The sequence below is a fragment of the Oncorhynchus keta genome, chromosome 4, assembly GCF_023373465.1.
Source record: "Oncorhynchus keta strain PuntledgeMale-10-30-2019 chromosome 4, Oket_V2, whole genome shotgun sequence".
Classification (NCBI taxonomy): domain Eukaryota; kingdom Metazoa; phylum Chordata; class Actinopteri; order Salmoniformes; family Salmonidae; genus Oncorhynchus; species Oncorhynchus keta.
In genome coordinates, this window is record NC_068424.1 from 79,208,041 (window position 1) to 79,219,697 (window position 11,657).

The 11,657-nt window shown below is 46.5% G+C and overlaps 1 protein-coding gene across 1 annotated transcript in view; it reads left to right on the forward strand.

The window, feature by feature from the left end:
• Positions 1 to 11,657, forward strand: part of LOC127929211 (uncharacterized) — a 49,094-nt gene that overhangs the window by 14,332 nt on the left and 23,105 nt on the right. The gene's annotated exons all lie outside the window — the stretch shown is intronic.

Below are 11,657 nucleotides of genomic sequence, written 5' to 3' on the forward strand. Positions count from 1 at the left end.
GTATATAGTCTCCACATTGACTCTGTATATAGTCTCCACATTGACCCTGTATATAGTCTCCACATTGACTCTGTACCGGTACCCCCTGTATATAGTCTCCACTTTGACTCTGTACCGGGGTCCCCTGTATATAGTCTCCACATTGACTCTGTACCAGTACCCCCTGTATATAGCCTCCACATTGACTCTGTACCGGTTCCCCCTGTATATAGTCTCCACTTTGACTCTGTACCGGTACCCCCTGTATATAGCCTCCACATTGACTCTGTACCAGTACCCCCTGTATATAGTCTCCACTTTGACTCTGTACCGGGGTCCCCTGTATATAGTCTCCACATTGACTCTGTACCAGTACCCCCTGTATATAGTCTCCACATTGACTCTGTATATAGTCTCCACATTGACCCTGTATATAGTCTCCACATTGACTCTGTACCGGTACCCCCTGTATATAGTCTCCACTTTGACTCTGTACCGGGGTCCCCTGTATATAGTCTCCACATTGACTCTGTACCAGTACCCCCTGTATATAGTCTCCACATTGACTCTGTACCAGTACCCCCTGTATATAGTCTCCACTTTGACTCTGTACCGGGGTCCCCTGTATATAGTCTCCACATTGACTCTGTACCGGTACCCCCTGTATATAGTCTCCACATTGACTCTGTACCAGTACCCCCTGTATATAGTCTCCACTTTGACTCTGTACCGGGGTCCCCTGTATATAGTCTCCACATTGACTCTGTACCGGTACCCCCTGTATATAGTCTCCACATTGACTCTGTATATAGTCTCCACTTTGACTCTGTACCGATACCCCCTGTATATAGTCTCCACTTTGACTCTGTACCGGGGTCCCCTGTATATAGTCTCCACATTGACTCTGTACCGGTTCCCCCTGTATATAGTCTCCACATTGACTCTGTACCGGTACCCCCTGTATATAGTCTCCACATTGACTCTGTATATAGCCTCCACATTGACTCTGTACCGATACCCCCTGTATATAGTCTCCACTTTGACTCTGTACCGGGGTCCCCTGTATATAGTCTCCACTTTGACTCTGTACCGGGGTCCCCTGTATATAGTCTCCACTTTGACTCTGTACCGATACCCCCTGTATATAGTCTCCACATTGACTCTGTACCGGTTCCCCCTGTATATAGTCTCCACATTGACTCTGTACCGGTACCCCCTGTATATAGTCTCCACATTGACTCTGTATATAGCCTCCACATTGACTCTGTACCGATACCCCCTGTATATAGTCTCCACTTTGACTCTGTACCGGGGTCCCCTGTATATAGTCTCCACATTGATTCTGTACCGATACCCCCTGTATATAGTCTCCACTTTGACTCTGTACCGGGGCCCCCTGTATATAGTCTCCACATTGACTCTGTACCGGTACCCCCTGTATATAGCCTCCACATTGACCCTGTATATAGCCTCCACATTGACTCTGTACCAGTACCCCCTGTATATAGCCTTCACATTGACTCTGTACCGATACCCCCTGTATATAGCCTCCACATTGACTCTGTACCAGTACCCCCTGTATATAGCCTCCACATTGACTCTGTACCAATACCCCCTGTATATATCTGTACCGGTACCCCCTGTATATAGCCTCCACATTGATCCTGTATATAGCCTCCACATTGACTCTGTACCAGTACCCCCTGTATATAGCCTCCACATTGACTCTGTACCAGTACCCCCTGTATATAGTCTCCACATTGACTCTGTACCGGTACCCCCTGTATATAGCCTCCACATTGACTCTGTACCGGTACCCCCTGTATATAGCCTCCACATTGACTCTGAACCGGTACCCCCTGTATATAGTCTCCACATTGACTCTGTACCGGTACCCCCTGTATATAGCCTCCACATTGACTCTGTACCGGTACCCCCTGTATATAGTCTCCACATTGACTCTGTACCGGTACCCCCTGTATATAGCCTCCACATTGACTCTGTACCGGTACCCCCTGTATATAGTCTCCACATTGACTCTGTACCGGTACCCCCTGTATATAGCCTCCACATTGACTCTGTTCCGGTCTGTGCCCCCTGTATATAGCCTCCACATTGACTCTGTACCGGTACCCCCTGTATATAGTCTCCACATTGACTCTGTACCGGTACCCCTGTATATAGCCTCCACATTGACCCTGTATATAGCCTCCACATTGACTCTGTACCAGTACCCCTGTATATAGCCTTCACATTGACTCTGTACCGATACCCCCTGTATATAGCCTCCACATTGACTCTGTACCAGTACCCCCTGTATATAGCCTCCACATTGACTCTGTACCAATACCCCCTGTATATATCTGTACCGGTACCCCCTGTATATAGCCTCCACATTGATCCTGTATATAGCCTCCACATTGACTCTGTACCGGTACCCCCTGTATATAGTCTCCACATTGACTCTGTACCGGTACCCCCTGTATATAGCCTCCACATTGACCCTGTATATAGCCTCCACATTGACTCTGTACCAGTACCCCCTGTATATAGTCTCCACATTGACTCTGTACCAGTACCCCCTGTATATAGCCTCCACATTGACTCTGTACCAGTACCCCCTGTATATAGACTCCACATTGACTCTGTACCAGTACCCCCTGTATATAGACTCCACATTGACTCTGTACCAGTACCCCCTGTATATAGTCTCCACATTGACTCTGTACCAGTACCCCCTGTATATAGTCTCCACATTGACTCTGTACCAGTACCCCCTGTATATAGTCTCCACATTGACTCTGTACCAGTACCCCCCTGTATATAGTCTCCACATTGACTCTGTACCAGTACCCCCTGTATATAGTCTCCACATTGACTCTGTACCTCCACATTGACAGTACCCCCTGTATATAGTCTCCACATTGACTCTGTACCAGTACCCCTGTATATAGTCTCCACATTGACTCTGTACCAGTACCCCTGTATATAGTCTCCACATTGACTCTGTACCAGTACCCCTGTATATAGCCTCCACATTGACTCTGTACCAGTACCCCTGTATATAGCCTTCACATTGACTCTGTACCGATACCCCTGTATATAGCCTCCACATTGACTCTGTACCAGTACCCCTGTATATAGCCTCCACATTGACTCTGTACCAATACCCCCTGTATATATCTGTACCGGTACCCCCTGTATATAGCCTCCACATTGATCCTGTATATAGCCTCCACATTGACTCTGTACCGGTACCCCCTGTATATAGTCTCCACATTGACTCTGTACCGGTACCCCTGTATATAGCCTCCACATTGACCCTGTATATAGCCTCCACATTGACTCTGTACCAGTACCCCCTGTATATAGTCTCCACATTGACTCTGTACCAGTACCCCCTGTATATAGCCTCCACATTGACTCTGTACCAGTACCCCCTGTATATAGACTCCACATTGACTCTGTACCAGTACCCCCTGTATATAGACTCCACATTGACTCTGTACCAGTACCCCCTGTATATAGTCTCCACATTGACTCTGTACCAGTACCCCCTGTATATAGTCTCCACATTGACTCTGTACCAGTACCCCCTGTATATAGTCTCCACATTGACTCTGTACCAGTACCCCCTGTATATAGTCTCCACATTGACTCTGTACCAGTACCCCTGTATATAGTCTCCACATTGACTCTGTACCGGTAGCCCCTGTATATAGTCTCCACATTGACTCTGTACCAGTACCCCTGTATATAGTCTCCACATTGCCTCTGTACCAGTACCCCCTGTATATAGTCTCCACATTGACTCTGTACCAGTACCCCTGTATATAGTCTCCACATTGACTCTGTACCAGTACCCCTGTATATAGTCTCCACTTTGACTCTGTACCAGTACCCCTGTATATAGTCTCCACATTGACTCTGTACCAGTACCCCTGTATATAGTCTCCACTTTGACTCTGTACCGGTACCCCTGTATATAGCCTCCACATTGACTCTGTACCGGTACCCCCTGTATATAGTCTCCACATTGACTCTGTACCAGTACCCCTGTATATAGTCTCCACATTGACTCTGTACCAGTACCCCCTGTATATAGCCTCCACATTGACTCTGTACCAGTACCCCTGTATATAGACTCCACATTGACTCTGTACCAGTACCCCTGTATATAGACTCCACATTGACTCTGTACCAGTACCCCCTGTATATAGTCTCCACATTGACTCTGTACCAGTACCCCTGTATATAGTCTCCACATTGACTCTGTACCAGTACCCCCTGTATATAGTCTCCACATTGACTCTGTACCAGTACCCCTGTATATAGTCTCCACATTGACTCTGTACCAGTACCCCTGTATATAGTCTCCACATTGACTCTGTACCAGTACCCCCTGTATATAGTCTCCACATTGACTCTGTACCAGTACCCCCTGTATATAGTCTCCACATTGACTCTGTACCAGTACCCCTGTATATAGTCTCCACATTGACTCTGTACCAGTACCCCTGTATATAGTCTCCACATTGACTCTGTACCAGTACCCCTGTATATAGTCTCCACTTTGACTCTGTACCAGTACCCCTGTATATAGTCTCCACATTGACTCTGTACCAGTACCCCCTGTATATAGTCTCCACTTTGACTCTGTACCGATACCCCTGTATATAGTCTCCACTTTGACTCTGTACCGGGGTCCCCTGTATATAGTCTCCACTTTGACTCTGTACCGATACCCCTGTATATAGTCTCCACTTTGACTCTGTACCGATACCCCCTGTATATAGTCTCCACTTTGACTCTGTACCGATACCCCCTGTATATAGTCTCCACTTTGACTCTGTACCGGGGTCCCCTGTATATAGTCTCCACTTTGACTCTGTACCGATACCCCCTGTATATAGTCTCCACTTTGACTCTGTACCGGTACCCCCTGTATATAGTCTCCACATTGACTCTGTACCGATACCCCCTGTATATAGCCTCCACATTGACTCTGTACCGGGGTCCCCTGTATATAGTCTCCACATTGACTCTGTACCGGTACCCCTGTATATAGCCTCCACATTGACTCTGTACCGGTTCCCCCTGTATATAGTCTCCACTTTGACTCTGTACCGGTACCCCCTGTATATAGCCTCCACATTGACTCTGTACCAGTACCCCCTGTATATAGTCTCCACTTTGACTCTGTACCGGGGTCCCCTGTATATAGTCTCCACATTGACTCTGTACCAGTACCCCTGTATATAGTCTCCACATTGACTCTGTATATAGTCTCCACATTGACCCTGTATATAGTCTCCACATTGACTCTGTACCGGTACCCCCTGTATATAGTCTCCACTTTGACTCTGTACCGGGTCCCCTGTATATAGTCTCCACATTGACTCTGTACCAGTACCCCCTGTATATAGCCTCCACATTGACTCTGTACCGGTTCCCCCTGTATATAGTCTCCACTTTGACTCTGTACCGGTACCCCTGTATATAGCCTCCACATTGACTCTGTACCAGTACCCCTGTATATAGTCTCCACTTTGACTCTGTACCGGGGTCCCCTGTATATAGTCTCCACATTGACTCTGTACCAGTACCCCCTGTATATAGTCTCCACATTGACTCTGTATATAGTCTCCACATTGACCCTGTATATAGTCTCCACATTGACTCTGTACCGTACCCCCTGTATATAGTCTCCACTTTGACTCTGTACCGGGGTCCCCTGTATATAGTCTCCACATTGACTCTGTACCAGTACCCCCTGTATATAGTCTCCACATTGACTCTGTACCAGTACCCCCTGTATATAGTCTCCACTTTGACTCTGTACCGGGGTCCCCTGTATATAGTCTCCACATTGACTCTGTACCGGTACCCCCTGTATATAGTCTCCACATTGACTCTGTACCAGTACCCCCTGTATATAGTCTCCACTTTGACTCTGTACCGGGGTCCCCTGTATATAGTCTCCACATTGACTCTGTACCGGTACCCCCTGTATATAGTCTCCACATTGACTCTGTATATAGTCTCCACTTTGACTCTGTACCGATACCCCCTGTATATAGTCTCCACTTTGACTCTGTACCGGGGTCCCCTGTATATAGTCTCCACATTGACTCTGTACCGGTTCCCCCTGTATATAGTCTCCACATTGACTCTGTACCGGTACCCCCTGTATATAGTCTCCACATTGACTCTGTATATAGCCTCCACATTGACTCTGTACCGATACCCCTGTATATAGTCTCCACTTTGACTCTGTACCGGGGTCCCCTGTATATAGTCTCCACTTTGACTCTGTACCGGGGTCCCCTGTATATAGTCTCCACTTTGACTCTGTACCGATACCCCCTGTATATAGTCTCCACATTGACTCTGTACCGGTTCCCCCTGTATATAGTCTCCACATTGACTCTGTACCGGTACCCCCTGTATATAGTCTCCACATTGACTCTGTATATAGCCTCCACATTGACTCTGTACCGATACCCCCTGTATATAGTCTCCACTTTGACTCTGTACCGGGGTCCCCTGTATATAGTCTCCACATTGATTCTGTACCGATACCCCCTGTATATAGTCTCCACTTTGACTCTGTACCGGGGCCCCCTGTATATAGTCTCCACATTGACTCTGTACCGGTACCCCCTGTATATAGCCTCCACATTGACCCTGTATATAGCCTCCACATTGACTCTGTACCAGTACCCCCTGTATATAGCCTTCACATTGACTCTGTACCGATACCCCCTGTATATAGCCTCCACATTGACTCTGTACCAGTACCCCCTGTATATAGCCTCCACATTGACTCTGTACCAATACCCCCTGTATATATCTGTACCGGTACCCCCCTGTATATAGCCTCCACATTGATCCTGTATATAGCCTCCACATTGACTCTGTACCAGTACCCCCTGTATATAGCCTCCACATTGACTCTGTACCAGTACCCCTGTATATAGTCTCCACATTGACTCTGTACCGGTACCCCCTGTATATAGCCTCCACATTGACTCTGTACCGGTACCCCTGTATATAGCCTCCACATTGACTCTGAACCGGTACCCCTGTATATAGTCTCCACATTGACTCTGTACCGGTACCCCCTGTATATAGCCTCCACATTGACTCTGTACCGGTACCCCCTGTATATAGTCTCCACATTGACTCTGTACCGGTACCCCCTGTATATAGCCTCCACATTGACTCTGTACCGGTACCCCCTGTATATAGTCTCCACATTGACTCAGTACCGGTACCCCCTGTATATAGCCTCCACATTGACTCTGTTCCGGTACCCCCTGTATATAGCCTCCACATTGACTCTGTACCGGTACCCCCTGTATATAGTCTCCACATTGACTCTGTACCGGTACCCCCTGTATATAGCCTCCACATTGACCCTGTATATAGCCTCCACATTGACTCTGTACCAGTACCCCCTGTATATAGCCTTCACATTGACTCTGTACCGATACCCCCTGTATATAGCCTCCACATTGACTCTGTACCAGTACCCCCTGTATATAGCCTCCACATTGACTCTGTACCAATACCCCCTGTATATATCTGTACCGGTACCCCTGTGGTCCTTCTGTATCAGTTGGTAGCATGGCGCTTGTAACGCCAGGGTAGTGGGTGATCCTGATATACGTAGAATGTATGCCACATGACTGTAAGTCGCTTTGGATAAAAGCGTCAGCTAAATGGCCCTTATTATTATATTATTATATAGCCTCCACATTGATCCTGTATATAGCCTCCACATTGACTCTGTACCGATACCCCCTGTATATAGCCTCCACATTGACTCTGTACCAGTAACGCCCTGTATATAGCCTCCACATTGACTCTGTACCGGTACCCCCTGTATATAGTCTCCACATTGCCTCTGTACCGCTACCCCCTGTATATAGCCTCCACATTGACTCTGTATCGGTACCCCCTGTATATAGCCTCCACATTGACTCTGTACCGGTACCCCCTGTATATAGCCTCCACATTGTCTCTATACCAGTACCCTCTGTATATAGCCTCCACATTGACCCTGTATATAGCCTCCACATTGTCTCTGTACCAGTACCCCTCTGTATATAGCCTCCACATTGACTCTGTACCGGTACCCCCTGTATATAGCCTCCACATTGACTCTGTACCGGTACCCCCTGTATATAGCCTCCACATTGACTCTGTACCGGTACCCCCTGTATATAGCCTCCACATTGACTCTGTACCGGTACCCCCTGTATATAGCCTCCACATTGACTCTGTACCGCTACCCCAGCATTTCACTACTACACCTGTTGTATTCAGCATTTCACTGCTACACCTGTTGTATTCAGCATTTCACTGCTACACCTGTTGTATTCAGCATTTCACTGCTACACCTGTTGTATTCAGCATTTCACTGCTACACCTGTTGTATTCAGCATTTCACTGCTACACCTGTTGTATTCAGCATTTCACTGCTACACCTGTTGTATTCAGCATTTCACTGCTACACCTGTTGTATTCAGCATTTCACTGCTACACCTGTTGTATTCAGCATTTCACTGCTACACCTGTTGTATTCAGCATTTCACTGCTACACCTGTTGTATTCAGCATTTCACTGCTACACCTGTTGTATTCAGCATTTCACTGCTACACCTGTTGTATTCAGCATTTCACTGCTACACCTGTTGTATTCAGCATTTCACTGCTACACCTGTTGTATTCAGCATTTCACTGCTACACCTGTTGTATTCAGCATTTCACTGCTACACCTGTTGTATTCAGCATTTCACTGCTACACCTGTTGTATTCAGCATTTCACTGCTACACCTGTTGTATTCAGCATTTCACTGCTACACCTGTTGTATTCAGCATTTCACTGCTACACCTGTTGTATTCAGCATTTCACTGCTACACCTGTTGTATTCAGCATTTCACTGCTACACCTGTTGTATTCAGCATTTCACTGCTACACCTGTTGTATTCAGCATTTCACTGCTACACCTGTTGTATTCAGCATTTCACTGCTACACCTGTTGTATTCAGCATTTCACTGCTACACCTGTTGTATTCAGCATTTCACTGCCACACCTGTTGTATTCAGCATTTCACTGCTACACCTGTTGTATTCAGCATTTCACTGCTACACCTGTTGTATTCAGCATTTCACTGCTACACCTGTTGTATTCAGCATTTCACTGCTACACCTGTTGTATTCAGCATTTCACTGCTACACCTGTTGTATTCAGCATTTCACTGCTACACCTGTTGTATTCAGCATTTCACTGCAACACCTGTTGTATTCAGCATTTCACTGCTACACCTGTTGTATTCAGCATTTCACTGCTACACCTGTTGTATTCAGCATTTCACTGCTACACCTGTTGTATTCAGCATTTCACTGCTACACCTGTTGTATTCAGCATTTCACTGCTACACCTGTTGTATTCAGCATTTCACTGCTACACCTGTTGTATTCAGCATTTCACTGCTACACCTGTTGTATTCAGCATTTCACTGCTACACCTGTTGTATTCAGCATTTCACTGCTACACCTGTTGTATTCAGCATTTCACTGCCACACCTGTTGTATTCAGCATTTCACTGCTACACCTGTTGTATTCAGCATTTCACTGCCACACCTGTTGTATTCAGCATTTCACTGCTACACCTGTTGTATTCAGCATTTCACTGCTACACCTGTTGTATTCAGCATTTCACTGCTACACCTGTTGTATTCAGCATTTCACTGCTACACCTGTTGTATTCAGCATTTCACTGCTACACCTGTTGTATTCAGCATTTCACTGCTACACCTGTTGTATTCAGCATTTCACTGCTACACCTGTTGTATTCAGCATTTCACTGCCACACCTGTTGTATTCAGCATTTCACTGCTACACCTGTTGTATTCAGCATTTCACTGCCACACCTGTTGTATTCAGCATTTCACTGCTACACCTGTTGTATTCAGCATTTCACTGCTACACCTGTTGTATTCAGCATTTCACTGCTACACCTGTTGTATTCAGCATTTCACTGCTACACCTGTTGTATTCAGCATTTCACTGCTACACCTGTTGTATTCAGCATTTCACTGCTACACCTGTTGTATTCAGCATTTCACTGCCACACCTGTTGTATTCAGCATTTCACTGCTACACCTGTTGTATTCAGCATTTCACTGCTACACCTGTTGTATTCAGCATTTCACTGCTACACCTGTTGTATTCAGCATTTCACTGCTACACCTGTTGTATTCAGCATTTCACTGCTACACCTGTTGTATTCAGCATTTCACTGCTACACCTGTTGTATTCAGCATTTCACTGCTACACCTGTTGTATTCAGCATTTCACTGCTACACCTGTTGTATTCAGCATTTCACTGCTACACCTGTTGTATTCAGCATTTCACTGCTACACCTGTTGTATTCAGCATTTCACTGCTACACCTGTTGTATTCAGCATTTCACTGCTACACCTGTTGTATTCAGCATTTCACTGCTACACCTGTTGTATTCAGCATTTCACTGCAACACCTGTTGTATTCGGCACACATACAATTTGATTGTGATGTTCTCTCTTGTTTAATGTGAGTGTTGTGTTACCTCAGCAGAACACCTGCTATGGGCTTGATGTATGAGCTCTGTAATGACAGACGGACAATGGATTCCTTGGTTGCACACAGCCTGCAACCTCACACACCCTGCAGCTTCACACACCCTGCATCCTCACAACAGAGGCTTGATTACACACACCCTGCAGCCTCACACACCCTGTAGGCTCACAACAGAGGCTTGATTACACACACACTGCAGCCTCACACACCCTGTAGCCTCATACACCCTGTAGCCTCATACACCCTGTAGCCTCATACACCATGCAGCCTCACACACCCTGTAGCCTCATACACCCTGTAGCCTCACACACCCTGTAGCCTCATACACCATGCAGCCTCACACACCCTGCAACCTCACACACCCTGCAGTCTCACACACCCTGTAGCCTCATACACCCTGCAGCCTCACAACAGAGGCTTGATTACACACACCCTGCAGCCTCACACACCCTGCAGCCTCACACACCCTGCAACCTCACACACCCTGCAACCTCACACACCCTGCAGCCTCAAACACCCTGCAGCCTCACAAGCCTTGGTAACAAACTGCTTATGATCTTCATGAAGTATAGAATTAATTTATGTCGGATTTTCAATCTGATCAGTGCTCCTACCGTTGCCGTCAGTCTGATCAATGCTCCTACCCTTTGGCATCAATATAATTTATGTCACTATGCACAGAGACCCATCGAAATTACATGTTGCTCTTGAATGTGTCATTGAAATCAATAATTAATTATATTGAGTATCTCTTAATAGCTCTTCGTTGTCACTCTGTAGTCTATTGTCATATGTGTTCTGTAGGCCTATAGGTTCTCTGCTGAAGTCTGCCTGTTCTGTAGGCCTGTAGGTTCTCTACTGAAGTCTGCCTGTTCTGTAGGCCTGTAGGTTCTCTACTGAAGTCTTCCTGTTCTGTAGGCCTATAGGTTCTCTGCTGAAGTCTGCCTGTTCTGTAGGCCTGTAGGTTCTCTACTGAAGTCTTCCTGTTCTGTAGGCCTGTAGGTTCTCTACTGAAGTCTGCCTGTTCTGTAGGCCTGTAGGTTCTCT